Here is a 7,232-nt window from a genome sequence, read left to right on the forward strand (position 1 = left end):
CGTCCAGAATCTATCAGGGTGCTGCGACACCGTCTTTTGGTCCGTTGGACAGTGTATCGTGTTTGGGCCCATTAGGGGGCACATCCAGGGGGGTGACGCCCAAGACTCTATAAATACCAGCCCTCGCTCTCCTTAGGATTTGGTTGTTGTTTAGTTCTTGATTTCCTCGTGAAACAGACATCGTTTTGCTGCAACTATCGCCGCCAAGGCCGCTTGCTGTGAACCAGGGCCCCAGTTCTTGATCTTGTTCGCCTGTGGCGATTAGTCCTTTCGAATAAAGACTTGAACTCCTTGATTTCATAAGCCTCATATTTATTTGCAATTTCAAATTGCGTTCATCCCGTTTTTGCTTGTGTTCTTGATTCGCTTGCAGGAAAGCCTTCTCGGCGAGGTCAATCGCGTTCGCGTGGTTGATAACCAACGGAGCAGTGGTGTAACGGTTGCGGGGGGTCTGAATCAATCTTGGTTCGAAGCCTAGATCGTGAACGTCGAGTCTCCACCAATCGACGCTATCATACCTTTTGGAAGATCGGGCCTAGTCTACATCAAGTGGTATCAGAGACCTTATTGCCCGTTAGGTATAACTTTATTTCCCCCTTTAGATTGTTACTGTTTTTGCATTACCTACAGTCCACAAAAAGCCAAAAAAATATACATCGTCACATATTTCCTGTCCTATAGCCTCATTGTGCCGTGCAAGTTCGTCTCTGATTTGCGTTGTTGAGTTTGTGCCCTAGGTCAAGTTCTTGTTGCTGGTTTTAGATCATTTTTAGTCCAGTTTGTGTTTTCCCCTTTGTTTTTCATCATAATCCGTGAACACCTTCAAGTATTGCTGTGATTCCTTTGTATTCATCAAACCCTAGTCCACGCCATCTTATTTGTTACACTTGTCTTCACTGTTTCATCAAATCCTTGCTGTCGTGACCAATTTTGCTTACATTGTTCCCGTTTTGTCCTCTAATTCGGAGTCCGTTCTTAAAACTGGTCTAGTTTTCGCATACGAACTCAGATTTCGACGTTCCATATATCAAAATCGATCAGAAATTTTTTTTGGATCCGTCCATCCCCGTTTTATCGGGGTTGAAGATTTTTATTTTGGTCAAAAAGTGGTCACAAGATCCTCTTTTCGTGGTCACAAGGTCTTTGTCGATTTCGAGCACGTCTTCTGAAAATTCCACAGGCCACGTCTTTCACTTGTTTAAGCTCATATTTTCTGTGGTTACTTCTTTTGTGCTCCTAAGTGAAGAAAAAATATCAAAAAAAAAGAAAAAGAAAAAGTCAAAGAATCCCAAAAAAACAACGACAGCCAAAAAATAAAGAAAAAAGAGGGGCAAAAGTGGAACAATATCTAGAGGAGCACATAGAGAGCGTCATTTGAGCTGTGTTTGCGTGTGCTGATTTGTACCTTATACCTAATCATATTCTTGTTGTTCACATCACTTGATACATCTGGTACTTGGAACGTGAGTAGGCCAGCAACTTGGGGTACTTATTCAGCTTTGCTATTCAGTTGCGAATTTTGTTATTCTTTGCTACTATATTGTGCCTATCCAAGCTCCACTTTCTTCTAACTAAGTACATGTTTACCTTGCAACTGTTACACTCAAGCTACAACGGTATCACAGTCACCGACCGATTGCACCGCCTGTTGCTTTGGTAAGAACACTTGTAAGACCGTGGTAAGACGCTTGAGAGTTGAGTGCCTTATTTTTCCTTGTCCACAACCTAAGTAGTTGGTAGGGATAATACTATTTGTATTGTCTTTTTCTTTCTACTAACAATGTCAGGAAAAGCCGAAGGCAACGGCCAAGGAAACGAGGACGCACCTATAGATTTCAATGACTGTGTTTCTAAGAATGAGCTCCATGCCGTTCTTGATGACAAGTTCAATGAGATCCTTCAATAAATCACCAATTTGGCCAAGAGGATTGAAGATGTTGAACAATGACATCCGGAACCACGTCCTGAAGATGATGATGATAATCTCTCTGAGGAGGACGATGGTGACGCGGAGGCTGAAGCCGAAGCTCAACGACGTGCTGAGGATGCACGTAACCGTAATCGGTTGAACTTTAACCGACGCGGTATGGGAGGTAACAACCAAGGTAACAATGATCCTTTCTCTAAAATCAAGTTTAAGATACCTCATTTTTCTAGTTCTGCTGATCCTGAAGCATATTTAGATTGGGAGATGGTTATAGATAAAAAATTTAGCTCCCATCAAGTACCTAAAGAATATAGAGTTAGACTTGCTACTAGTGAGTTTACTAGTTTTGCTCTTTTCTGGTGGAATGATATTTGCAATAATGCTAATGCTAATGCTCAAATACCTCAAACCTGGACTGTACTTAAATGACGAATGAAATCAAGATTTGTTCCTCTATACTATCAGCGTGATCTGCGATTAAAACTGCAACGTTTAAATCAAGGTAGTAAAACTATTGAGGAATATTATCAGGAGCTTTTAATTGGTCTAGCACGTAGTAACATACAAGAGGATGATATGGATAAGTGTTCTAGATTTTTTGGAGGTTTACGTCGTGAAATACATGATGTTCTTGACTATAAAGAATGGACTAGATTTTCCCAGTTATATCATTATACTATTAAAGCTAAAAGGGAAGTATAGGGACGACAACCTAGGCGATCCATGACTCCATCCATGACTCCATCCATTCCTTCACGTCAAACCGAGGTGAGTAAATTTTCTAATGTGCAGACACCACCAGCGCCTGTAAAGAAGAATTCTCCTATCACACCTTCTTCTAGTGGATCTGCTACACCTTCCTCTAGCAGCTCTTCTAAAGTTGTGTGCCACCGCTGCAAGGGCATGGGACATATTGCTAAAGAATGCCCCAGCAAACGCACATACATTGCTACTGATGATGGTGGGTATGCTAGTGCAGTGATGGAGAGAATGAATTTGCACTTGCAACTGATCTTTATGCAGATAAATTTGTGGATAGTGCTGAAGATCCTGATGAGGTAATTGATAGTGTGGCATGCACTGCAGACTACAAATCAATCCTTGTTCAGCGTGTTTTGAGTACACAAGTTGAGCCAGTAGACAAGCTACAACGCCATAATTTGTTTCAAATATTCCTCATTGTCAATAATTTCCGTGTTCGTGCTATAATTGATGGAGGGAGCAGCAATAACTTGGTAAGTTCTGAGCTTGTCAAGACTCTTGGTTTATCTACACGTGCTCTTCCACATTCATACCATGTTCAGTGGTTCAACAATAGTGGTAAAACAAAGATAATACAATCTGCTTGTGTGCAATTTTCTATCGGGTCATACCATGATTATGTTGATTTTGATGTCGTGCCTATGCAAGCTTATTCATTTTTGTTAGGCCACCCTTGGCAATATGATAATAATGTTGTACATCATGGCAGGCAAAATAGATATACTTTTATGTTTAAAGGAAAGACCATTGCTTTACTTCCTTTATCACCTGCTGAAATTATGCAATATGAAAAGGAACTTGCTGAAAAGAAAAAGAAAGGCCATGATAAAGACTTTAGCAAACCAACAAATGAACCATCAAGTAACATGAAAAAAGTTTTATTTGCTCTTAAATCTGTTCTTGTTGATCATGATGAACCATGCTATGCTCTAACTTGTACATCGCCTATATGTCCACTTGGTCCTACTCCTAGTGCTATGCCTCTTGTTGGTACTAACCTTTTGCAGGAGAAGGAGGATGAATTCCCAACAGGGAAGCCACCATGGCAGCCGCCTTTGCGAAGGTTAGGGCGCCAAGATGAACGTCTTCTTCCAGAACCATCGTTGCTGTCATCAAATGGAGGAGACGATCTACTTCAGTCGAGGACGACTTCAATTCAAGAAAGGGAGGATGATGAGGACATCACTACTTCATCACATACAATCCAAGTACAGTAGGAGGTCCAGCATGGGCGTCCAATTTATCTTTTTCATGGTGGAAGCCCAGTCCAACTCAAGTTTGAGTCCGGTTCGGGCTCCAGGATCAGTCTGCCTTAAACTGGTCACCCAGGACGCATCCGGACTCCGTTTTCGATGATCCACATATGGATGGAAAGCTAATTGGATAAGGAAGCCAACCCAATTGGTCTCACATCAAAATCCCTTCAGAATCAACGGGAATCGTCGAAACAAGTCAGCATCTAGAATCTGTCAGGGTGCTGCGACACCGTCTTTTGGTCCGTTGGACCGTGTATCGTGTTTGGGCCCATTAGGGGGCGCGTCCAGGGGGGTGACGCCCAAGACTCTATAAATACCAGCCGTCGCTCTCCTTAGGGTTTGGTTTTTGTTTAGTTCTTGATTTCCTCATAAAACAGACATCGTTTTGCTACAACTGTCGCCGCCAAGGCCGCTTGCTGTGAACTAGGGCCCCAGTTCTTGATCTTGTTCGCCTGTGGCGATTAGTCCTTTCAAATAAAGACTTGAACTCCTTCTTGATTTCATAAGCCTCATATTTATTTGTAATTTCAGATTGCGTTCATCCCGTTCTTGCTTGTGTTCTCGATTCGCTTGCAGGAAAGCCTTCTCGGCGAGGTCAATCGCGTTCGCGTGGTTGATAACCAACGGAGCAGTGGTGTAACAGTTGCGGGGGGTCCGAATCAATCTTGGTTCGAAGCCTAGATCGTGAACGTCGAGTCTCCATCAATCGACGCTATCATACCTTTCGGAAGATCGGGCCTAGTCTACATCAAGTGGTATCAGAGACCTTGTTGTCCGTTAGGTATAACTTTATTTCCCCCTTTAGATTGTTACTGTTTTTGCATTACCTACAGTCCACAAAAAGCCAAAAAAATATACATCGTCACATATTCCCTGTCCTATAGCCTCATTGTGCCATGCAAGTTCGTCTCTGATTTGCGTTGTTGAGTTTGTGCCCTAGGTCAAGTTCTTGTTGCTGGTTTTAGATCATTTTTAGTCCAGTTTGTGTTTTCCCCTTTGTTTTTCATCATAATCCGTGAACACCTTCAAGTATTGCAGTGATTCCTTTGTATTCATCAAACCCTAGTCCACGCCATCTTATTTGTTACACTTGTCTTCACTGTTTCATCAAATCCTTGCTGCCGTGACCAATTTTGCGTACATTGTTCCTGTTTTGTCCTCTAATTCGGAGTCCGTTCTTAAAAGTGGTCTAGTTTTTGCATACGAACTCAGATTTCGACGTTCCATATATCAAAATCGATTAGAAAATTTTTTTGGATCCGTCCATCCCCGTCTTGTCGGGGTCGAAGATTTTGATTTTGGTCAAAAAGTGGTCACAAGATCCTCTTTTCGTGGTCATAAGGTCTTTGTCGATTTCAAGCACGTCTTCTAAAAATTCCACAGGCCACGTCTTTCACTTGTTTAAGCTTATATTTTCTGTGGTTACTTCTTTTGTGCTCCTAAGTGAAGAAAAAATATCAAAAAAAGGAAAAGAAAAAGTCAAAGAATCCCCAAAAAACAACGACAGCCCAAAAATAAAGAAAAAAGAGAGGGGCAAAAGTGGAACAATATCTAGAGGAGCACATAGAGAGCGTCATTTGAGCTGTGTTTGCGTGTGCTGATTTGTACCTTATACCTAATCATATTCTTGTTGTTCACATCACTTGATACATCTAGTACTTATAACGTGAGTAGGCCAACAACTAAGACAAGTGCTTAGGGTACTTATTCAGCTTTGCTATTCAGTTGTGAATTTTGTTATTCCTTACTACTATATTGTGCCTGTCCAAGCTCCACTTTCTTCTAACCAAGTATAGGTTTGCCTTGCAACTGTTACACTCAAGCTACAATGGTATCACAGTCACCGACCGATTGCACCGCCTGTTGCTTTGGTAAGAACACTTGTAAGACCATGGTAAGACGCTTGAGAGTTGAGTGCCTTATTTTTCCTTGTCCACAACCTAAGTAGTTGGTAGGGATAATACTATTTGTGTTGTCTTTTTCTTTCTACTAACAATGTCAGGAAAAGCCGAAGGCAGCGGCCAAGGAAACGAGGACGCACCAAGGAAATGAGGAAAAGCCTAGATCGTGAACGTCGAGTCTCCACCAATCGATGCTATCATACCTTTCGGAAGATCGGGCCTAGTCTACATCAGATTATACTGGTTTAGGCAATGTGCCCTACGTCTAGTTTGAGTTGATCGGTGACTTTATTCCTGAGTCCAGGTGCTCGAAGTTTGCTGTGGGGTTACAAACGGAAGGGAGAAAGATGGGGGGTACAAGAGGTCTAGTCGGACTCCGTTCTGAAGGGCCTAGAGTGACGGGAGCTCCGCTATGTGCTAAGTGTCAGCATTTTAATATGATGAAAGAGGTGACAAATAACACCAATCAATTAATGGCCAGGGCTCTATCTATGAAAATTGTCAGCATTTTAATATGCTAACTATAGAAGAAGGATAAAGAGTTGGCCTAGAAATAATTACATTTCCTTTGCTTGCACAAATCAGTGGCCACATGCATGACTGCACAAGAAGAAATGTAACAGAACATTAAAGGGGTCAGGTAAGTCATCATAATAAATTACAATGTAAAAATAAAAAAGAAGTTTTAGTTTTTGCATGATGACCAACAAGAATAACTTTGAATATTTCTAGACATTAGAAAATAATAGAGCATAACACTTGTCGGGTTCATAAACCCGGGGTCCCCAATAGACTCGCTTTCCTGTAAAAAAACTCAGCCCAACAGATGGCGTTGCGACAACGCGCACCTCTCGGGCCGGCCTAGGTACATAATGATAGGCCAGGGCAATGATCCGGTCTCCGACCAGAAGGCCCTGGCTGTAAGGTCGAGATGGCGACTAGAGGGGGGTGAATAGTTGTTTCTAAATTTAATCGCGTCGGCTAACCAAAACAAATACGGAATTAAAACAATTCGGTCTAGCCAAGACTACACCTCTCTATCAAAGTTCACAAGCACCTTCTAAAGATCCTAGTTAGGCAACAAATGTGTCGGGCTAGCTAGAGCTCACCTATTCAATTCTAGGAGCAAGGTCACACAAACCTATGTGTCGGTGCAGAAAATGACCAACACGTAAATACTTGTAGTTTTGTCGTACGTTGTGATCGGATGTGGCCTAGCACTCAATGACATAGGGTTTATACTGGTCCAGACAACATGCCCTATGTCTAGTTTGAGTCGGTCAGTGACTAATCCTGAGCCTAGGTGCTCGAAGTTTGCTATGGGGTTACAAATGGAAGGAAGAAAGATGGGGGGGGGTACAAGAGGTCCGGTCGGACTCTGGTCTG

The sequence above is a fragment of the Miscanthus floridulus genome, chromosome 8 (genome assembly GCF_019320115.1).
Source record: "Miscanthus floridulus cultivar M001 chromosome 8, ASM1932011v1, whole genome shotgun sequence".
Lineage (NCBI taxonomy): Eukaryota > Viridiplantae > Streptophyta > Magnoliopsida > Poales > Poaceae > Miscanthus > Miscanthus floridulus.